The 24,954-nt window shown below is 36.9% G+C and overlaps 1 long non-coding RNA gene across 1 annotated transcript; it reads left to right on the top strand.

Annotated features, from left to right (window-relative positions):
• The first annotated feature begins 423 nt into the window (after positions 1-423).
• On the top strand, positions 424-24,752 carry LOC131483949 (uncharacterized). Its single transcript, XR_009247955.1, has 3 exons — positions 424-545; positions 1,259-1,382; positions 24,587-24,752. It is a non-coding gene; the product is annotated as an uncharacterized LOC131483949 (long non-coding RNA).
• The last annotated feature ends 202 nt before the right edge of the window (positions 24,753-24,954 follow it).

The following is a 24,954-nucleotide window of genomic DNA, read 5'->3' as shown; positions in this document are numbered from 1 at the left end:
GAGAGTTTAATGAGGAGATCATTATAGGTATTAAAATGCCTTCTATTGATAAGCCTCCCTGAACCTACCACACCTTGCCCTGATCTCTGCTACACACTATCTTAAGGGTGGGGGAATTGTAGGCAGTGATTAATGGTGATACTTAGTCAACAACTTATTAACAAATGGTCAGTTCACAAGTCCTCATTAAGTGTCCATTCTTTTCCCAGCCCTGTCCTAAGCAGGGCAAAAGATAAAGAAGTAAAAGAATTAGACCTTTCCTTGATAGGATTTACAGTCTAGCCAGATATCTTTATAACTAAGGAGTTTATAAGTTCTATGCTTTTTCTTCCTGCCTTCCTGTTTACTTTGTCACTCCCCTGGGTGCCTCTCACTAGTTTCCCTTCCCTGTCACCCATGATTCATCACTTCAGCCTTGCCTAATACTACGACGGGTTTTTACTGAGCTGCAAGACTGTGCAGGAGTAGAGAAGGCTTTGTAGATGAAGAGGACTAGCTTGAAATCCCATTTCTGACACTTGAATCTGTGGCCTTGGGGGAAATAGGTTAAGCCTCAGTTTCCTCATCCTTAAGACTGAGATAATAATACCCACCTTACATGTTTAATACAAGGATTAGAAATAATTTATACAATGTATATAAATTGTTCTGTGCATGGTAGATGTTTAATAATAAATGTTGCCAGAGGTACAATTACTACAAATGTTAAGTGTTAGGTAGAGAAGCAACTAATATAAAATGGTTCAAATACCAGGAAATACTTTTGAAATGTCATTAGGGCAACAGGACATTTGTGTTTGGACAGAAATTTAGGTTGCTCTTGTCCATACATTATTTTTATTAACTAATACTCTTATGTATAGTTATTGCGGCCTCCATCTCCATTCCTCATACCAAAAGGAGAGGAATTAAGAAATAACAGTAATCTGCTCAGAGAAAATACCTATTGGTTCTCTCTTAGCAGCCTAGGAAAAAAGTGAATTATATTTTGTTTAATCATTCAACAAAACAATTATGGAGTCCATTCCAAGACTGAATGTGAAGGAGAGTAGGGGCATGGAGGAACTAGGTGTTTGGTATGAGTTGGGGGTAGAAAGTGATGGAAATATGGCTAGAGACATAGGCAGCGGCCGGATCATCTGGGGAATTTTTGGCCATGTTCAAACTTTGGACTTTATGCTAGAAGCAAAATATGAGAGATGTATCTTTTTTTTTTCTCGCTCTCTCTCTCTCATTCCCTTTTTTTTTTTCTTTTTAGGATGGATTGGAAGAAGCAAGAGTGAGGACACAGCAGCAGTTGAGAAGCAATCCAGCAAGTGATGGCAGTCCCCTTACATAAGGGAGATGGAGAGAACCGGAAGAGCTCTGGAGCTATTTAGGAGGTATGAGCTCACAATCCCCAGGATCTGCCAAGACCAAACTTTTTTGGATTTAAGAATTTTTTGGATACTTCCAGAAAGGTAATATGATGCACATAAAATATGTTACATACTACTCTCCGGAAGGTCTGGGCAGTAATCAAGACCTTTCTATTTGCACAGTAAAACATACAAATATTCACCATAAATGAGGTACATTAAAACTATTAATAACCTTCAATCATTTCAGGGCAGATTTTGTTGCCAAGTGAGTTGTGGAAAATAGTTGCGTTTTTGGAGTCTTTTGGTTTGGAATTGTGGGTAAATAGTTGGAAGTTAATTATATAAAGTTGATAGAATAAGCAAAAGAGTGAGTTAAGATTGATATTCAGGTGTCTGTTTGGGGAATGAGGTGGATAGTGGTATCATTTGGATAGAGAGGAGACAAAGCAGGAAGTGCCCATTTGTGACCACAGGATGGGTTCAGTTTTGTGTATGAATTAGTGTATATATGGGACATTTAAGTAGACAGCCTTTCAAGAAGAAGGGGATGGTCATCAGTGTCAAAAGCTAAAAAGAGAGCACAAAAGATGAGTACTTATGTGGCTCTTGGGTTTAGTAACTAAAGGGCTGTTTGTGATCTGTGAAAGAACAATGTCAGTGGTGTGGCAGAAGAAATGAACCCAAATGTAGTGGATTGGGAAGTATGAGGAAAGTAGGAAAATAGAATGAACAAATGCATAAATATCTTTATGTTTAATGCATATTCATTTGTCTTGATGGCTAAAATGGGCTCCATCTTTTATGTCAATGGGCATTAGAGTTGGTAACTAGGTATATAAAGTATAAAAAGATAAATAAGCCATATACCTTGCTTTAGAAGTCTGCTACAGAAGACAAACCAAGAAAAAATAATATACAATTAAATCTCTCAAAAGGAGGATTTTGTTTGCTGTTTTTTCCTTTTAAACCAGCAAGATAAATCTAGATTTATGTGGTATTCAAAAAACACACTCAGTCTCCATCCTTGAGTATTTTGATTAATCCTTGAGGGGGATTCAGAGATTGGCACATTTAATAAATTCCAAGGTGATTCTGATAAGAGGAGATGAATTAGATCTAGGAATATACACTTAGGAAACAGCCATAAAGAGGTGAAAATTTACATTATGAGAGAGAGTGAAAAACACGGACAAGAGACTGAAGAGAGCTGAGAGCAGAACCTGTATTTGTCCTGTTTTACTTAAAAGGAGAAATGGGAAGTGGGTATGAAATAAAAGCCATAGAAGGCATTGGGAATTACCAAGTGCCATGCCAATATGAGGTGACATTACTATCAAGACAAGAGGATTGCAAAAACTGTTGAACTCCAGGAGGATTATTTAAAAAATATCTTCTGCTGTTTTTGTTTCTGATCACAAAAATATTACAGAAAAGTACAACAAAGAAAACAAAAACCTGTTGCTGTCCCACAATCCATGATAACCACTGTTCTTTAGTCAGTGGCTAAAGAACTACCTCTTGGCAAGCACTTCAAACCTCTGATGGAAAGAACAGCTATTTATTTAGGTTGATAATAGTTTCAGACTAAAAAGATACCTTAAAAATAAAATTTTAGAATGGATAGATTGTTTTTGAATGTTACATACAGCGAGAGGAGTTTGGAACCTTTCTGGGTGGAGCTTTAGCTCTTCTGAAAAGTTTTAGTGGAAACTATAGACCACGGGTTGGCAAACTAGGGCCTCTGGGCTAAATCCAGCCCACTGCTTATTTTGCAAGTAAAATTATATCGGACTATGTAGCCACGCCCATTTGTTTATGTAATGCCTATGGCTGCTTTCCTGCCACAACTGCAGAGTTGAGTATTTGTGACAGAGGCTATCTGGGCCATAAAGCCTAAAATATTCATGATATGGCCTTTTACATAAAGGTTTGCCAATGCGTGGAATAGAATAGTATTTCCCAAATTATGTTCCAAAGCACATTAGTTTCCCATGAAATGTTAATAATCATTACTGAAAAAGGGCTCTGTATTCAAACAAGCTTGGAAAATGCTGGATTAAACAAAGTTAACCAAATTTCTTTACAGTTGGGTATCTGATAACATTTAACATGCACACTCATAATCAACAAGAGCAGAATATACTATATATAGCACTCCCCAAAATTATTTGGTCATAGAACCTTTTTTTTTTTTTTTTTCCTAGGAACATCATATGGTTTGTAAAATCTTCAGTTTGTCTGCTTAGGAGACTTTGCCAAGATCATAAAATTGCATAAATTTGAGGTCACTGGGTTTAATTCTAAAATGTCTGTACAGAAAGTCTACTTGGTTCCAAAAGTAAGAAAACCACCCTCTACTGGTCAGTCACTTGAGTTATCTTTGGGGCTGAAGCAAAATTCCCAAGAGTGCTATATAGAGGTGGAAGTAAGAGGAAGATATAGAAAGCCTCTGAGGTGGTAACTGGGGCACACCAGCTCTGAGAATTGCAAAGATCCCTGTCAGACCAAAACTTTCTTGAGTGTGAGAGCATATCTTACGTACTTTGTATTCCCTCTGCCTTAGCCACTTAGAATCTCTTATAAGTAGCATTTGTTCAGCAATATCTGTTGAATGCATGTATGATGATTTCAGGGTTGTCAAATACCCTTTTAAGGGATTAAAAAGAATAGCTTCACTAAAAGAATTTAGGATTTCTCCAAGGATCTAACCAAATTAATACAAATTACTAAACCAAGTATCACCATGTGATGAACTCTTGAAGTTGAGTCTCTTGCCACTAAATTAGCAGTGTAGCTAGCCATTGCATAACGTGGACCCTCAATTTCTTAATTAGTGAGAAAAACTATTTATTAAATGAGGGGTTTTATCCATAGTTCTAATCAAAAGCCAGAGCAAACAGCTAAAATTTTCATAATAGTTAGGTCCCAGGGGTAAGCTCCCCAGTCCATTTAAAAATTAAACTCTCTCAAAAATATTAACCACAGAAGATATGGTGGCAGAGTACATAATATACTTTCAAAGGACAGTGGATGCACCCTTTCTAAGAGTAAAACAAATCAGCAAGTTCTTAAAATTCAACAAAAATCCTAATAAGCCACCTGACTAGATTATGTTCCAACATAGGCTTCTCCTTGGAGAATATTCGTACCTGTTTTTTGTCATATTCTACTTGAAAACTATAATACCCTGACCACAATGTTTTACTGTTACCAGAAATTTTGTCGAATCCAATGTACAATTAGTAGAAAAGAGGCGATGCAGCTAACATATCACACAGTTAGCAACACCTACATAGACAGACTGTATGCATAGAAAGATTTAAAAAAATAACTTGCTAGATATGCAGACTGCTATCTCCTTCCTATTAAACCAGGGATGAGTGGTACTATTTTATCTGGTGCTTGCTACCAATTGAAAACAAAAACAAAAACAACCCATCCCAGGAAGAAGAGAAGTTGGGTCAGTCACCTCGAAATTATAGAAATTTCTTAACAGTGACAGAAGGCTGCTGATGAGAGGCACCCGGAGGCCCAACTCCCACCGAGTCGCTGTGTATTTTCCGAGCATAGGGCCATAAGAAATCTGGCTCAAAGGACCCTCCTGACTCTGCAACAGGAGTGCAGTAGGGAAACCCCTGGCCCCAGGAACATGGTCTGCTGCATTGGGTCAGAGACCCCTGTTCACACCAGCCCAGTGTTCCTGGATACCTCAGTGCAGGTGCAGGAGGGAGGGGTGTGAACTGCATGTGCACCTGGTGCTGATTTGGCATCCAGGCTCCCTGGAATTGGTCTGCAGGTCTGAGCCATGTAGGAATATGCTGGGCCACAGGCTGGAACTTTTGGGGACACCCTGGGCTGCCAGGATTCCATCCTGCTCTGGAATGGAGTTACTAATTCCTTTGAAGCCAAATCTCACACCCTCTTAGGCCATTCTGGGCCTGAGCAGGGCTAGAAGAGATGGCAGACACCTGGGAATCATGCTTTTGCCCCACAGGTCCAAGTCCAATGAGGTCAGCAGGACCATATGACAGTATGATGGTAAAAGAAAAAAAAGAAGAAGAAATTTTTTTTATCATTTTCTCCTATGGACTAATACATAACTCAGACAAAGGCCAGGCAGCCCACCTCTGAAATATATAAATAGATATATGTGCAATGACTTTCACCTCAACAGTAGGTAGGAAAGGTTCAAATGAAAGAAATTTGTTTAGTTTCTTTTACACATTCAGTGAATGCTCTTCTTAGAAGAGAAGAGGGGTGTGGGCTGGCAAAGTCCTTTCCCAATATCCTCATCCCCTCTCTGCCATTTTCCATTCATCCTGGATGAAGAAAGAAGGTAGATTTGTTATTAGGAATTGAATATGACTATCACTCAATGTCATTTCATAGGAGGATCCTCTTTAGGATGGAGATCATATGTTTTCGATGTTCCAGGAAAGTATGGAGTTTACGTATTCTGTTCCACTGTCAGGAATGTGTTCTAGTTCTGGTTTAGGGAAAAAAGATTCAATTACCTTGGAAAGTTTCTAAGTACACAAGGCATCTGTGGATGCTAACAAGCCTTGGGCATGGAAGATTCCGAAAGGGAGCAGTGTTTTCCAGAGGTCTAAGACATTTGAAGAGGACATTTTTCATATATGTTTCTAAACTGTGTATTCTTGAATAGGTTTATTGTTTCAGTTATCAATGGATTGACTGACAGTTTCTATTTCATGAACGTTCAAGATGATTTTATTTGCAAACCCTCAAGGAGAGAGAGCTTTAGTGAAATGCATTTTTGATGTCCAAAACAATGCTGAATGAGAGCTGCTGTCCTAAATAGATCCTTGACCCTGTAATCAAGATTATCTGTTTTTTTTTTCTTCCCTCTTGAGGCAATAGCTTGTATTTTGTCACGAAAAAACTGAGAACAATTAGAATGTTTTCCAGATTAGATACCAGGTATCGGAATACAGGCGATGTCTGTTCTGGCAGACTATTTTTCCAATACTAAGTACAGTACAAAGTTTCTGATTTATAATCCCTGCCTTCCCAGGTGTCAAACTGCTATCCTTGAAAACTCCCATCCTTGGAACCTGAGCACCATTTCAATGCTATCATGATATGTAGGCAAAGTTCCATTTCAAAGGTCAGTCTATAATGAGGCAGAAGAACCAACTTCTAGGAGGGTATAAAGTCCTCTTAGGGCCATATTCTGAACGGAAACTTTCATTTACTTCTATTTCTTCTCCTGAATTTGGTTAACCAGGAAGTTAGGGGTTCTGTTCTCAAATATGAATCCAGCCTGAATTGGCTTTGGAGACTCCAGAGTACAGTCTGGGTTCAGGGGATGTAGCTGGCTTGTAGAGTATCGGGAGGAGGTGTCACAGATTTTGCCTTTACTCTGTGACCCAGTTCTGATGATTTGGTTCATTTTCAAAAGAATTTTGAACTTGGGTTAATCATGGAGATTTTCATTCATTGGGTACCAGAGGCAATAAAACATTTTAGAGCCAATGAAAATATCCAAGATCTGAAAAAAAGAAATTATAGACTAGAAAATAAGAGAGAGAAACCTCAAAATGAAACAATTTCAAAAAGAAAAAGAAAAATCCTTTTGCAGTTTAAAGAAAAATGTATTTAAGATGAGATGTGGACTTGAATTAATGTTTGAAAGAATGTGGGACCTGCTGTCCAGAATAAGAGGGCCTGTGGCCTATGAAGCATTTAATATGGTCCTGAGCCCAGGGAATATCAAGGGCAAGCATTGTGATGTTCTTGGATTTCAATAAGCACTTGTATTTTTTTCTGGTTAAAAGTTTATTATTTCTGGTTTTGCCCCCTAGCAAGCGATGCTAGTACTGTCCGATAGGATACAAAAGTTCAATTTCATGTGACTGCAGCTTAACAATGTCTTGAAATTCCCACCATTGTTAGGCTGGGTGTGACCCGTCCAGCTAAACCTGCCTCTTTTATTAAGAGGATTGTCCTGTGTGACTTCAGAGAGGAATTTTGGCAAGACAAAAGTGCTGATTCTAATCCTGGTAGCAATCTCTGAGCTTTCAACAACTCTTTGTGTGGGTTCTCCCCTTCCCCCTTTTAAAACTTGCAATTAACCCTGGGTAAGGAGACTTTTTATTGAAATTTACTTGAGGGACCCATAATTTAAATGTACATGGGAAACAACAAAGACAGAAACTAGGAGTTTTGCCAGGCACCTGGGAACAGCTCTGTATTATCACAGAATCTTCAAATTGGAAGGGACTTTAGAAACCTTCCAGCTCAGCCCCCGCACTCTACAGATGAAGGAAGGAAGGTCCAGATGAGAAATGACTTACTCAAGGTCTTAGAGGTGATTTGTGGTAGAGAAGGGCTTAGCAAGCGTGCCCCAGCTTCTTCTCTGACTCCATGCTGACTGAAGGTAGAAGGGAAAATAAAGTCCACTCTGGTGTAGAAATGATTTCTACTAAGATTAGAGGAGGATGAATCATTGGGATTTTTTTTTTTTTTTTGAACAGTGATTCAGAGCAAACTGCACAGAGTATGCAAGATACAGGGAAACAATAGAATTTTGGGGTTGACCATTTATATCTTAGCTGTTTACCAAGTACATAAAGGCATGGAGACTGGAGGTTTTGCCTGTTTAATTATGCTTGATCTCAGGATGTCCACAACCATTTTCTGCTGGGTTGTACGCCTTATGGTTTGTGAAGCCTCTATTTATTACCGTGGGTAGAATTCTCTTGCAAAACATTTTGCTAGGGGAATCTCCGTGGTGGATATGCTCCAGTCATTTACTCATTGCCAATAAGAATAGTGATAGCTGATATTACAATGCCATTCTACAGATGAAAAGCATTTTGTAGTATGAAATATTCTTGACAGATGAATGAATAAAGAAATGGATAATGAACACATGGTGCATATAAATATTGGAAATATACATAAATATTTATGTATACATTTATATATCAGAATATTATTCAGCCATAAAAAAGAAGGGCATCTGCCATTTGCAATAACATGACTGAATCTAGAGCATTACATTAAGTGAAATAAGTCAGACACTGAAAGACAAATATGCTGTGATTCCATTTTGTCGTGAGTACGTTACGAAGGCGCACACACGAGTTGTGTCTTTTCATACAGCTTTACTCGATCATAAAGCAAGGTTAACATAATTATTAAGCAGGTTCAGGATTTCAAACTCAATGACCTCTCACTACCCGTTTAACTTGGCTTCTTACGTGTCACACAAGGCAAAGCACAATAAAAAATCATACAACAAATATGATATAACAAGGGGTAGGAAGTTAGCAAAGCAAACTCAGAGTCAGTCTGTGAGTTGACACAAGGCCTTGGTCTAGTCCCAGGGCAGCTCTCGGTATGTGCTGCTTATTATGTTCAAGCAATGGAGGATCTGTTTTGTTCAGAAATCAATGGGCAGAGCCTTCAGTGGCAATAGCAGTTGTCTTTTTGATGCGGTCAGACGTGAAATGATCAGTGTCTAGACACTGACGGTGTGCTGCAGAATCCTCCCCTTTAAAGGAATTTAGTCAGTCTTGGGCCATTGCAGACCTCCTCTGCTTCTGTTGCTTCTCAGTTCTGGGTGTTGTCAACCCGTGCAGGTTTGGGAAATATCTGGTCTTAGCTGCAGTGGCCTTGTGTCGCTGCTTGAGGTGAGTGACTCCCTCTTGCTCTCTACACATTTGTAGGTGGCGTATGAAAATACACACACACACACACACACACACACACACACCCCAAATTGAAACTGAACTTACAGTGACAGCAAATAGAATGGTGGTTACCAAGGGATGGGGCATGAGGAAAAAGGAAAAAAAAAAAAAAAAAAGAAAAAAGACAGAAAGTAGAATGGTGGTTTCCAGAGGCTGGGGAGCAGGGGGGGGGGGTGTGTGTGTGCTATGGCGAGTTATTATTTAGTGGGTACTGACTGAGTTTCAGTTTTGCAAGGTGAAAAGAGTTCTGGAGATGGAGGGTGGAGATGGTTGCACAACGATATGGATGTACGTAACGCCGCTGACTGCACACTTAAAATGATTACGACAGAAAGTGTTATGTGATGTGTATTTTAACACAATGAAGAAATGTCATCCTACAGTTTTCCTAGATTTAACGTTAATGTTTTTGTTTCAACTTTCCATTAGCAAAGCCCAAGAGTTGGCAAACTTTTAAAATTCTTCTCTTAAAGATAAAATGGTAATAGAGTAAACTTTCATTTTAGGAATCTCAGGGAAGGGTTTTAACATGTGGTTTCCAACTCACCTGTCTTGAGGCCATTTCACCATGTGGAAAGTTTGTAATCTAATGTTTTGTTCCAGTGGTTCTGCACTTTTCCCGTTAAATGTTAAATTGATCTGGATGCTGAACTTCTGCTGTTTTCTAAAGCATATCTGAAATTTCAGGGATGAAAAGCCCTTAAATTCTCCGTAGGGACATCCTCCTGCTTTTGAGCCCCACCTGCTATTTAGGCAAGGAAAGTATAATTCAATGGAGGGAGATGTTACTCAGGACTAACAGTCTGCTTTTCAGAGATGTGATTTCCAAGATATTCATAGAATGCCTTCAAACTCTTGAGCAAAGCTTGGGGAGATGGATTTCATAAGAGGCAGAGTGTTTTCTTTAAAAAGCTCTGCAAAAAACCCAAATTATCTTTTACAGACTGGAAGATAACAGTTTAACCGAGGTAAAGAGCTATAAATGGTTATTTATCTATAACAGCTATTACTTTTGCACCAGGACACGATTTTCCACAAAGCTCAAGCCTGTTCCAGAGGACTTTCTGATTTCTTTCCATCGAATGCAAGTGCAGGGCTGTTTTTGCCAATGCTATAGTGCTTCCTTTTCAACAAACAACAGAGCAAAAGCCCCTGTTTTCCATGCTTTTGTCTCTGTGTCACTCTGCTTTTATGGCACAGTGGATGGCACCGTTGTCGTTGTCTTTGTGTTTTTAAAAGTCACACTTTTTCTAAATGCTAGGTACTATCTAAATTTTAATTTGCTTCATATACTCAACTGAAATGATGAAATTACTGTTACTGTGTTTTTGTTCCTGGGGATGTAGGGTCCTTGTATAAGAGTATCTCTGTCTTTCTCTTTGAACTTAACTTTAATTTCCTCATTCAAAAAAATGGAAATAACAATAATATTATTTCAGAGGTCACTGGGAAATAACACATGCTTAACAAAGTATATGTTAGTCTCCACTCTCTACAAATGAATGAAACAGTTTGTTCAATTGAAATCCATATTGGTTTAAGTTCAGTCCTCAATTGTGTATTTATTAATACTTTTTTTCTTCCTATAGACTCAACTTGAAAGTCTCATGGATACAGATGTTCACTATCTTTCTCCTTCTGTATGCCCACTATCAAGCAAGTCTAGGTTTTCAGTCTTGTTCTATATGTCATTTATAATTATCACCATGAAACACACTTTTATAATACCCCTTCACTCCCCATGCAATGGGAACTAAGTTAAAAATTTTGTGAAGTTTTTTTTATGAAGCAATAAAAGAAAGTTATTCATAAAATAAAATAAGGTGGTGAAATCAAGAGACTTACTTATTTAAACTGTTTACAGCCATGCAAATAGAGATAAAATGGTTTGATAGAACACCTATTTTGAAGCAATAAAAACTTTAACCTGCTATTTGCACCCCAGATTAGGCCCCACCTAGAAGTAATGTGGAATAAAATGAATCAAATTTACCTGTTGACTCATAATCTGGGCAAGAGTTTTTCAGTCTTTCCTTTCCTGTAGTTTGCTGATTTCCCTAGAACACTTACTACCCTTCAGAGCAAGCAGGCTTCTATGGTAACCAGTCAACTAAATGGACCCCGTTGCCAGGAAAGGTACATGAAACAAAACCAAAACAAGGCAGACAGGAAGACAGGGGCTTCCCCAGTGGTTGAATTGAGAGATGTCAGGGGAAACATAAAAATACAATTATGAAATGGCTCAGTGCAATGTTTTAATATTGATAGTGACAATGAGAGTAGTAAATTATATATTAATATGTGGTTAAATGCTGCATCCTTTTTTTCCCCTTTAAGTATTTTGCTTTTGATCATGTATGCACCAGTTTTTAAACACTGTTCAAGGACTAGCATCTATTAAGAACCAGTTTTTTTCCGGGAATTTTACATTTATTTTTAAAATCCTTACAGCTACCTTCAAGGTAAATATTGTGATGCTGGTTTTATACCTTCTTCCAAACTCAGTTTAATCATCAGCTATCCCTGATGACTCTCTTCCCACTTAGGTCCCTCAACCATGTGGTCCAATAAAATCCCCTTTATAGCTCTTAATACATTCATAATTAGGCGATTAATGATAATACTTAAAGTTCACGCTCTCTGCTGGCTTGTAGAGTGGGAAGACCATGCCTGGTCACTGGCCTATCCCTAGAGCGTAGCATGGTACCTGGTGCACAATGAATGCTCACTGGACACCTGTGGAATGACTAACATGAAAACATCAAGGTTCAGGGACGTGGCTCAATTGTACACAGCTACTAACATCACAGCCAGAGGCCTTTCCGCTAAACACTCTGCCTGGGATGCTCTTCTTGCCTTAAAAACTTGAAGTACATAGATATTCTCTACAATTGGGTATCAATCACTTTCAGTAGTCTAAAAGGGAGGAATAATATCCTTCCTCTATTTTATTTTTTTTATTTTATTTTTTTTCCTCTATTTTAAAGATACCTAAAGTCACACGTATTCTTTAATAATAAGTAGGTTGATGATGATAATAATAGTAATAATAATAATAATAGTAATAGTAATGACTTACATAAACATGACAGGACTGAGCTCCAAACTTTCAGTTGCATACCCTTTAGGCAAAAATTCCTCCAAACTTTTCCTTAGTGTATTTGGCTAATTAGAAAACAACAAAAAAAAAGGTTTTCCAGTCAACTTATATCATAATCGTTTGTATATTTGTCAGGTTGTTGTTGTTGTTTCTCATTTGACAACAAGCATTTTGAGGGCAGTGACTTTATTGCCTTTGCTCTATATTCCCAGCTTAGATCCTGGTACTTACATAGCAGCAACTCAATAAATACTTGTTAAATAAATGCATTCTGTTGCCAATACCCTATTACTGTATGTGCTAGTTAATCTCTTTCCTCCTCTATCTACATATGTCAGAATAGTCCAAGTTATATTTGGTAACAACCTCAAAATTTCAGGTTATTTTCCACTCATGATGTCAGGAAGAGCTTTGTCTATTATCGTCACATAGGGACTAAAGCTGAAGGAGAATCTACTATCTTATGACGCTGCCATCTAGTCACTAAGCTGCAGAGTATACCACAGCAGGAGATGAGAAAGAGCTGGGGAGTCAAGCATAAGCCATGAAACACTGGATCCAGAGGGTAATTCACATTCCTTTGTCCAGCACTGTCATGTGGCCACACCTAACTTCAAGGGGGCAGGGAAATATCTAACAAAAAATAGAGGAGAATTAGATGTTGGTGAATATCAACAGCTCCTATCACATAACCATAATCTATGATCTCAGGCTTTGTGAAAGAGGGGGCAAGATGGCAGACAATAGGTCAAAGGAAAGATAAGAGAATGTCCAGAAAAAACAAAATATGGATGAAGTAGAGGAGAGAGAAAAATCTAAGCTGTAGGGTTGTTCTGACAGCATTAGCTCCTAAGGTAGAATTAAGCCTTCAAAAAAACCAATCTTAACTTCTCAGTGCTTCTCTATTGCTCGTCCACATGATTTGTTAGTAAAGTTGATTGTTCTTATGCCATTGGGAATCATGTTTCCTTGGGAAAGACAATCACTAAGGCTTCCTGGATCATCTCTCATGCATAAGGTATAGAAGAATAAAGAATACTGCCTTCAATTTGAGGTAGGTGTAACAAATAGAAAATAAGGAACTGAGGTGTCTCTGACACTGGAATACATTATTACTCTCTTCCTCATCTTTCTGTAGCACTACTTAAAGTCTCTTACTATTTCCTTCCTTGCTAGGGTAAACACCACAAAGGAAAGAATTATAGGCATCTTATTTATGGTTGCCTCCCAGAGTCCACAAACACAAGTCACATACTTGGTGTTAAATAAATATTTTTTCATCGATGGCTTCAAAGGACAACTTTGGGGGATGAGCTTCAACACTTGCAACTAAACATTCATATCCTGAGGTGAGCCCTTCGGAGAATCACAGAAATACTGAAGTTGCCATTCATTTGATTAGCTATGTTTTAGGCAAGCAAGGAAGTCATTTTTGATCTCTGGGTTCATCCTTGGCAAGATCTGCTCAGCCATTTTCTTTCCAGTTGGTGGTTTGGTATCCCAGCAGTATAGCTTATGGCTGGTAGTCAATTAGTTGTGAATTTATTTTTAATCTTTAGCAAATGTCCCTTGTGAACAAGCACAGGATGCATCATAATTATCATCAACTACTATCCTTTCAACTCCCCTGTGTGCCTGGCCAAGTACTATGCAAAACAGAGACAAAATGCAGTTTTAGTAAAAAGAGGCTGACAGAACAAATAACGATCATTCACTTTTTTCTGTGTTAAAAATAATTTACATTGTGTGGAGGAGTGATTTTCTTATTTTCTGATAAAATGCTTGATGGAGGGGTAACATTTTAAAGAGGGTTACAAAAGAAAGAGGAACAATGATAGAGCATACAAACACCAACAGGTCCTTTGATAACTGTACAAGTTTAATAATTGGTAAATGATAACTGTCAGATGGTGACGATAATCTGTTGAAGAGAAGATAAAACGGACATTTTTGGTAACATATTAGTACTTATGTCTGGCCATTTAACTGTCCGATTGCTTTAAAACAGATCTCAAAAAGGTATTTGATTGGTAACATTATGAGGCTCTTTGACTCATTAAGAAATGAAGAAAAGGAATAGTTTGTTATGTACAGAAATTATTTCCTCATGACTCAATCAGGAACAAACATCCACCTGATTCTAAAAGAAATCCTTTGAAAATGTACCTTACCATGATTGAAAATAGGATTTTCATGGCATTGACTTTAGCTGTGAGTCTCCAATTTGAACTTTTAATGAAACCCATGTACTTGAGAATAAAAGGGTATTTGGTTTTTAACTAATTTTTAAATTTTGAATACAGGATTATTTTTGCATTGTTCAGGGCACCTGTTTGCTTATTTTGTATGTAGACACCAACCAATTTACCTGTTGATGAGTATGATAAACTCAGTATCACAGTCCAAAGGATATGTCTTAGACATAAACATCTGGGAAACATTAATAATTAGTATAAAAAGGAAGTGGCTTTAAAAAAGCAGCACCTCGGGGCGCCTGGGTGGCGCAGTCGGTTAAGCGTCCGACTTCAGCCAGGTCACGATCTCGCGGTCCGTGAGTTCGAGCCCCGCGTCAGGCTCTGGGCTGATGGCTCGGAGTCTGGAGCCTGTTTCCGATTCTGTGTCTCCCTCTCTCTCTGCCCCTCCCCCATTCATGCTCTGTCTCTCTCTGTCCCAAAAATAAATAAAAAACGTTGAAAAAAAAATTAAAAAAAAATAAATAAAAAAGCAGCACCTCACTCATAAAGGGCTAGAACATCATCATTCCTTTCCCTTTATTTACCTCCCTGAAAATAAGGGTCCTTTTTTGCTAAATGCATGGGAAATACCTATTGTTTCTTTTTCTGCTCCAGGAAAAGAATAGAACTGTACCTAACTGTATGTATCATATGAAGGACAGGCAATCCTGAGGTTGGCTCCATGGACAATTTTGAAACTCCAGAAAAGCCATGAAGATAAGAAGGGACAAGGTTACTGTGTTTAACAGCCTTAGGAAAAGAAAAGGATGAACAAACTTTCTTTCAACCTGAGAATGTAATAAAGAAATATTTAGACTCACCAGAATCTTGCATTTCCATATCTTTTTAAGTAGGAGACTCTGAGGTACACTTTTTTATGTGCAGTTGTGAGATTTGATACAGAACACAACGTTCTGTTATTTCAGAAATATGACTAAAAAGAGAGAGAAAAAGATATGTTTAAAATAAAATAAAGAACACAGCCCAAAGCCATATAAAGTCAATGTGTGTGAATGTGAGCATATTTTTTTAACTTTTTCCTTATATTACACTAGAGATGGCTGAAAGTCAGCTGCTGTGCTTGAGAGGGGCAGTGCCCTTGCTCTTGTATATGACTCTGAGGTCACCTTTTCCAATTTGTAAAGGGAGGATCTTTCTACCAGCTTCTTTTTTCTTCCCCCTTTGGGAGATGATGTAACATTCAGAAGCAGGAAGGAGCCTGGGAAGTCAGAAAGACCCAAGAGTTCTGGAATCTATCAGGCCTGGATTGGACTCTTAATCCTATCACCATTTCCTCCCCATGTGGCTTTGAGTCAGTCCCGTAGGCTCTCTGAGCCCCAATTTCCTTATCTATCAAATGGGACTAATATCCTTCTTGCGCGAGTTCTGTGAGGATTAAATGACACAAAGTATGAACTATTTCTGATAGAATGACTTGATATCATATCTTGGCACCACGCGATCAATGGAGTTATATTTGCTCATTGATTCATTCATTTATTGACTCATTCATTTGACAAATATGAATTGAGCCCCTGCTATGTGCTAGCTGTTGAGCCTACAAAAGTAGCTTAGATAAACCTGGTCCTTGCCCTTACTGAGTTCAGAATTGTGGAAGTAAATGACAAACAGGTAAACAGTAATCACAAGACAGTAAGATGTACTAGGCTCTTATTTATTTTTTTTAATTAAAAATTTTTTTAATGTTTATTTTTGAGGGAGGGGGAGTGACAGTAAGAGGGAGAATCCGAAGCAGACTCCAGGCTCTAGACTGTCAGCACAAAGCCAGACAAGGGCTTGAACTCATGGACTGTGAGATCATGACCTGAGCTGAAGTTGGACTCTTAACTGACTGAGCCACCCAGGTGTCCCAAGAGGCAGAAAATATTTAGTTGACTCTCTTTTTGTGACATCAGGAGTCATTTATACTCAATTAATGAACCATTATTTCATTACAATTTGCAAAATTTTGATAGTCTAATTTTATGATTTCTTCTTCACATATTAGCTGAAGCATTTTTATAAAACAAAACTTTCTTTACTTACCATATTGATAGTTCAGTTCACATAGGAAAAACTTGATTTTTTTGCCTTTATCAATGGTGAAGAGATTAAAAATTTTTAATAGAATTATTAAATCCTCATGAATTTAAAATATTTGTTAACTTTCTTGCAATTTGTATAATTATTAATGCTCAAATTATCCCCCCTTTTTTGTGTGAAGAGGAGCAGAGGCCTCTTTATGTTGGCTACTGAGGTCTGCTGATATGACCCTTGTAGTCTGTGACAGTTTCCTTGTTATTTAGTATATAGCAAGGAAACTTGTTTCCTGCCCCAGTCCTTTGAGTCCTTTGAGAATGGTATTTAGAGACCATAATCTGGATCTGGGAATACTAACGTGTGTGTATGTATGTGTGTGTGTGTGCGCACACACATTATATATATTCTAAGAAATACATATTTTTGAAAAGGTAAAATACATTATGAGTCACACCAATACTCCCAGTTCAAATCTAGGAACGCTGTTTTTTTAAAAATTTAATTTATTCTAGGGGTGCCTGGGTGGCTCAGTCAGTTGAGCGCCCGACTTCGGCTCAGGTCATGATCTCACAGTTCATGGGTTCAAGCCCTGTGTTGGGCTCTGTGCTGACAGCTCAGAGCCTGGAGCCTGCTTCGGATTCTGTGTCTCCCTCTCTCTCTGCCCCTCCCCTGCTCACGCTCTGTCTCTCAAAAATGAATAAACATTAAAAAACATTTAAAAAATTAATTTATTGTACCTTATACCTATCCTTCCTTTGTTCTGTGCTGAGAATACTGGTGCTCAAGGTCATTGGAAATAACTGAATTAGAAATGCTACATATTTTTTCATTTTTTTTATTCCACAATATTAATAGTCTTAGATTAGTGATACTTATACTACCAGCATAATATGATCACCTGAAACTAGTAAACATTTTGTTTTGCAATTTTTTTTTTTGTCCTAAGGTACATTCTACTGGGGATACCAGCCAAATGATTGTGTTTTAAAGTCACTTAATACAGTCTTCTCTGTGTGGTCTTCCTAATTAACTGGATAAAGAATTACACTTATTTTATGTTTATGTATTTTTGATATTGCTTTAAAAATTGTTTTGTGATTAATAAAAACTATTCACATGGTTCTAAGTCAAATATCCTAAACAAAAAAGGATTTAAAAAAGTTTAGTTTCTCTTCCTGAACCTTCACCATTTAGATAATGATTTTTAATTTTATGTTTAATTCTTCTATTGTTTTTGTTGATATAAGCTAATATGTATGTATTAACATTCCTCCCCCCCCCTTTTGTATCTTCTCTTTTTTTTTAATAAATAGGTGCACACACTACACAATTTTCCCCACCTTGCCTTTTTCACATAAGAATGTGTCTTTCCCTTATGGACCATTTTATTTGCTTCCTCTATTTCTTAAGCATATTTTTTTAGTATTTAGGAAGATTTATCTTTTTATTGTAATACTTGCCTTTATATGAACAATTAGAAAAATAGCAATAGTCAACCAAGATGGCAATATAAGAAGCTCTTAAGTTTCCCTACTCCATTGACACACTGAATGTACCTCAGAAAGAAATCCAGAAACTAGCTGAATGACTACTACATATTAGGTGAATAAGAATAGACCCTCACTGAAATGGGTAGGAGAGGCTGAGACACACTCTCACCACAATGAAAAAACACTGAGCTTAAACTACATGTTAAACCAGATGAACCTAACTAACAGACACGTACAGAACATTCTATCCAATCACACTAGAATAAACATTCGCAAGTGCTCGTGTAACATTTTCCACTGTAGATCATATGTAAGACCACAAAATAAGTCTTAATAAAGTTAAGAAAACTGAAATAATATCAAGCATATTTTGTGGCCACAGTGGCATGAAACTAGAAATCAATTACAAAAAGAAAAATTACAAAAAGAAAAATACAATTCACAAATATGTGGGAATTAAACAACGTGCTCCTGAACAACTAATGGGTCAAAGAAGAAATCAAAAGAGAAATACAGCATCTTGACACAAATGAAAAGGAAAGCACACCATACCAAAATTTATGGGACACAGCAAAAGCAGTTCTAAGAGGGAAATTTGTACCATTAACCTCCTACGTTAGGAAACAAAAAAGATCACAAATAAATTACCCAATTTTACACCTCAGGGAACTCTCAAAAGAGGAACAAACTAGGCTGAAAGTTAATAGAAGGAAAGAAATAACAAAGATCAGAATGGAAAGAAATGAAGTAGAAACTAAAAAGACAATGGAAAAATCAATGAAACTAAGAGCTGGTTTTTTGAAAGGATAAACAAAATAGATAAATCTTTAGCTAGGCTGACAAAGAAAAACAGAGAAAAGACTCAAATAAAAGAAATTATAAATGAAAGAAGATGCATTACAACTAATAGCACACAAACACACAAGATCATATGATACTAGTCTGAACAATTATATGCCAACAAATTGGACAACCTAGAAAAAATGGGTAAGTGACTGGAAACATACAACCTATCAGGACTGAATCATGAAGAAATAGAAAATCTGAACAGCCCAATCACTAGTAAGGAGATTGAATCAGTAATCAAAACCTCTCAACAAAAAAGCCCAGGGTCAGATGGCTTTATTGGTAAATTCTACCAAACATTTAAAGAAGAATTAATTCCAATCTTTTTCAAATTCTTCCAAAAAATAGAAGGAAGGGAATACTTCAAACTTACTTTACAATCCTAGCATTACTCTGATACCAAAGCCAGAAAAGGACACTACAAGAAAAGATAATTATAGGTAACATCTCTGATGAACATAGATGCAAAACCCTCAAGAAAATACTAGGGAAGCAAATTCAACAGTTTTTTTAAGAGGATTATCCACCACAATTAAGTGGGATTGATTCCAGGAACTCAAGGATGATTCAACATCCACAAATCAATAAATATAATACACCATAATAACAAAATGAAGGATAAAAGTCATACAATCATCTCAATAAATGCAACTTTTTTTGACAAAATTCAACATCTTTTATGATAAAAACACTCATCAAACTGTGTATAGAAGGAATGCACTTCAACATAATAAAGATCATATATGACAAACTCACAGCTAATATCATCCTCTAAGGTCAGGAATAAGAAAAAAATGATCACTCATCACTTTTATTCAACATAATACTGGAAGTCTTTGCCAGATCAATTAGGCAAGAAAAAGTAATAAAAGCATCCAAATCAGAAAAGAAGAAAGAAAGTTGTTTCTATTGCAGATGACATGATATTATATATAGAAAGCCTCAAAGACCCCATCAAAAACTGTTAGAACTAATCAATTCAGTACACTTGCAGGATCCAAAGTCAACATAAAAACATTTATTGCCTTTCTATATACTAACAGTGAATATCAGAGACATTAAAAAAAATAATCCTATTTACAGTAGCATCAAAAAGAATAAAATACTTATAAATAAATTTAACCAAGGAGGTGATAGATCTGTACACTGAAAACTATAAGAGATTGATGAAAGAAATTGAGAGATGCCAATAAATGGAAAGAGAGTCTGTGTTCATGGATTGAAAGAATTAATGTTGTTAAAATGTACACACTACCCAAAGCAATCTACAGATACAATACAATACCAACAAAAATTCAAATGGCATTTTCCACAGAAACAGGAAAAACAATTCTAAAATTTGTAGGGAACCACAAAAGACTCCAAATGGCCAAAGCAATCTTGAAAAAGAAGAAAGCTAGAGGCATCACACTACCTGATTTTAAAGTATATTATGAAGCTGTATTACTATATTATAAAGCTGTGGTAATCAAAACAGTATGGTTTGGCATAAAAACAGTCACACAAATCAATGGGACACAATGGAGAACACAGAAATAAACACATAATATATGGTCAAATAATTTTTGACAAAGGGCCCAAGAATATAATACAGGGAAAGGAAAGTTTCTTTAATACATGGTATTGGGAAAACTGAACAACCAAATGCAAAAGAATAAAACATCATACACAAAAATCAACTCAAAATGAATTAAAGACTTAAACCTTAGGCCTGACACCATAAAACTCTTACATGAAAATATAGGAGATAACCTACTTGACACTGGTCTTGGGAATTATTTAAAAAAAATTTTTTTTAACATTTATTCATTTTTAAGTGACAGAGAGAGACAGAGCATGAACGGGGAAGGGGCAGAGAGAGAGGGAGACACAGAATCCGAAGCAGGCTCCAGGCTCTGAGCTGTCAGCACAGAGCCCGACGCGGGGCTCGAACTCACAAACTGTGAGATCATGACCTGAGCCGAAGTCAGACGCTCAACCAACTGAGCCACCCAGGTGCCCCCGGAATGATTTTTTTGATTTGACACCAAAAGCAAAGGCAATAAATGCAAAAATAAACAAATAGAACTACATCAAACTAAAAAATCCCCACATCTGTACAGCAAAGAAAATTTAAAAAATGAAAAAACAACCTATGGAATAGGAGAAATTATTTGCAAACCTCATTTCCAAGAAGGGGTTAATATCCAAAATATACAAGAAACTTGTAACACAATAAAAAAATTAAAAATGAGAAAAAGACTTAAATAGACATTAAAAAAAAAAAGAAAAAAAAGAAAAAAAAAAAACACATGCCCAGCAGGTACATGAAAAGGTGCTTAACATCACCTTTTTTATGCAAATAAAAATCATAGTGAGCTATTACCTCATGCCTGTTAAGATGGCTATTATTAAATAGAAGATAATAAATGCTGGTGAGGATGTGGAGAATAAGGAACCCTTGTACACTTTTAGTGGGGATGAAAATATGCAGGTTCCTTAAGAAATTAAAAATATATGGGTGCCTGGGTGGCTAAATTGGCTGAGCATCTGGCTCTTGATTTTGGCTTGGGTCATGACTCTAGGGTTGTGGGATTGGGCCCCATGTAGGGCTCCACACTGCACGTGGAGCCTGCTTGGGATCCTCTGTCTGTCTGTCTGTCTCTCTCCCACCCATCCCTGCCTCTGACCCCTGGCCCCTCTCCCCCATCTCTAAAAATTAAAAAAAAAAAAAAAATTAAACAACTGTAGCTACCATATGACCTAGCAATCTGACTTTTGGGTATATATCCAAAGGAAATGAAATCATTATCTCAGATATCTGTACTCCCATATTTACTGCAGCATTATTTACAACAGTTAATTTATGGAAATAACCCAAATGTTTGTTGACTAATGAGTACATAGAGAAAATGTGATATACATTATCTCTTAAAGCCTTTAGTGTGTGTGTGTGTTTGTGTATGTATACAATGGAATACTACTCAGTCTTAAGAAGTAAATCCTGCCATTTAGGACAATATGGGTAAACCTGGGGGACATTATGCTAAATGAAATAACCATACAGCAAAATATAAATACTGCATGATGTAACTTATATGTATAATCTAAAAAAGTTAAAGTAAAAAAGGTGAATTTGTAGAAACAGAGGTAGAAAAGTGGTTGCCAAGGGCTAGGGTGTGGGGGAATAGAGGTTGGTAAAAGTGTATAAACTTTCATTAATAAGTTAAATAAAGTCTAAGAACCTAATGTACAAGGTATAATATGGTAACTATAGTTGCTAACACTATATTCTATAATTGGAATTTGTTAAAAGAAGAAATTCAATGTTTTACCCCTCTCCTAAAAAAGGAAAATATGTGAGGTGATCAATATGTTAATTGGCTCAATGGATGAGGAGGGAAATCCTTTTACAATGTATATGTATCAAACCATTTTAAAAACCTTACAGTTATATGTGTCAATTATACTTCAATAAGGCTGAAAACAAAACAAAACAAAACAAAACATTCCTCTCCTCCTCTTGATTGTCTATGGAGTTCCTACTATTATATTCATAGGAGTTAGTGTTCTGCATCTTTCAACAGCATTTGATTTGATTCATATCTTTTCTTCCCAATTAATAAGATAATCAGTAGGCTTATTCTACTTTTCATATGGTCTCCTCATTTTCCTCCCATTTTTGATAACTACTTAATCTATATTGTTAGAGCATGTATCAATTACATATATCAATACTATATTTTCTCATTTACAGCCTTCATTTTATTATATGACTACAAATATATAGCATGGTTTGTTCTCTTCTGCTTGGATTTTAGTTTTCAGGGGACAGCCTGTCACTTAGTTTCTTACAGACGTTTTGATATCTTTATATATATTTTTAAGGGAAATTTTGGAGGATTAAAAAACTATGCCACTACCTCTATCTTCTCAGAATTCTCAATATCACTTGAGTACTTAATGGTTTTCCCCTGACTGTTTATTTTACATGTGCTCTATTATTTTCAGTGCATGCTTCAGCAGGATGTGTTTTCTTTTTAAGGAAAGCGTATATAACATTACATCAGAAATGCTTATTGAAGCAGCATTTTATACTCACATTTGAACAGAGCATTTTGGAAGAAATAACAATGTTACAAAGTACTTTAAGCATTTATTCCTAAATAAAGTATTATTTCTGTATTTTTTCCAATTTACATTTCCCAAAGAGGATAAACATTAAATATGTAATTAGATGAAAGAAGAGAGAGGAAGAAGAGAAAGAGGAGAAGTGATATTATACCAATAATCTGTGCTTTACTGATGACTTTAAACTTTGTCCAGATAAATTTATCAGTTCTTAGAAGAGTAATAAAACAGTGGATTTAGGATCATTAGTACTTATAATGAGATTTCTTCCTTTAAGCAAATCCCTTATTTTAGAAGAAAAGTAAAACGTTAACTCTTAGGAATCATTATGCAATAACTAGAAAGCAGTAAAATTTTACAGGAGTTGGTCCAAGTCCAGTGACTTTCTGGTTTGTGAAAAGTTCAGTGAAAATTGAGTAAATGGCTCACGTAATGGGAAGTTTAAGTAATAAAAAGGGAGAGATGGAGAGATGAAGATACTCTGCCACCAGGACACAGTGCAGTTTTTGGTGATTGTTGCCTTAGATTCTAGTGTTATGCTTATTATAGGCAGCAGCAGAATGTCGTAATTATAAAGACGCACTTTTGGTGTTAAAAAAATAGAAAATCCACGATGGAAGGGTTTTGGGGTTTAAAAAGAACTTGGGAGATATTATTATATATAATGTTTTCTAATTATTTTCACCTTTGCTCTCTTGGGGCTTAGGAAGAAAACTCCAATAGAGTACTGTGAACTACCATATGTTAGGTTCTTACCACACGGCCAAGAGCTGGGTATGCTACATACATGTGTCTTACTTGGTCTTCCCACTTATAAAAGGCATAGGTGGGAAAGTGATGCATAAAGAAGTTAGGTGACTTGCTGAAGGTCGCAGAGCTAGTAAGTTGTGGAGCCTGGGTTTGAACTCAGGTCAGTCTGACTCTTGACCTGTACCCTTAGCCGCTGTGAGTGTGTTTAGAAAGCCACATAGTTTACAGTGAAGGTAAAGCTTTTAAATGACTTCTATTCCTGTTCAAGCTAAGTTCCACGTAGGTAGCTGGGGGTGCATACACAATGAAGAAAATACCATTCTTTCCTGAGGATATAACAGTCTCTATTGACTTGATACTCAGCAGAGAATCAACTCAGTTGCTCAGACGGCTCAGTTCAGCAAGCTCTTCTGAGTGCCATACAATGTACCAGGCTTTAGGGACATAAAAATGAGTGAGACACAGATTCAGCTCTTGGACTCAGTAGGGGGCAGGTTGCATTAACAGATGTATATAAAACAAAATAGAAGCTCAATTCTAGAGAATTGCCAAGTTAATCTTCAAGTTGAGTCTGAGGAAGGTAGGTAGAGGGTGATGAGTGGTGGGAGGTGTCTAAGGGTGACCCACTCCTCTTGGTTTGCCCAGGACTTTCCCTCTTTTACTCCCAAAGTTCCCACATTCCAGGAAATGTCTCAGTCTTGAGAAAACTGAAATGGCTAGTCACATAGGTTTCTGCCGGTTTGGAGCATTAATGATTTCCCATTAAGGAACTAGTGAATCTCTAGTTAATCCTACTAGGAAAATCATGATTTATGATCATCACTCTAAAAATGATGGTTTTATTTCCTATAAGCAAGATTGTAATTAAGTGATCTTGATTTGCTGCCTTAGTCGAATTGTAAAGTCAACAAGTCCATTTTGCTTTCTTATTTGGTAGGAACCTATGCTGTCATCAAAGACTTTACCAAAGCCCAAGAGATGGAGGCAACATCATGTAGGCCCAGTAAAGGTAACAGGTACATACAGACTACTTGCAAGGGGGCAGACTGTTTAATGAATAAAGAGCTATGTTTGAGAAGCTCTGAGTTCAAAAGTCAACTGGCAGGGTTTCAACGAAACATCACCACTAGAACAGTCTTGGGTGTGCAATCATGTCCTACATCAGCAGGGTCACCAAGTTTAATGCACCCATTTACAGCTCATAGTGCATGGGGCTTGTCATATGCTTCACCAAGGGCCCTCTTTTATTATTTTGAACTTATGGTGTTATTTTACTGTTTTATGACGAGGCCTATCTATCATATC

This window comes from Neofelis nebulosa, chromosome 8, assembly GCF_028018385.1.
Source record: "Neofelis nebulosa isolate mNeoNeb1 chromosome 8, mNeoNeb1.pri, whole genome shotgun sequence".
Classification (NCBI taxonomy): Eukaryota; Metazoa; Chordata; class Mammalia; order Carnivora; family Felidae; genus Neofelis; species Neofelis nebulosa.
The sequence above is the reverse complement of the archived record's forward strand: the minus strand, read 5'-3'. Positions and strand labels throughout refer to the sequence as shown.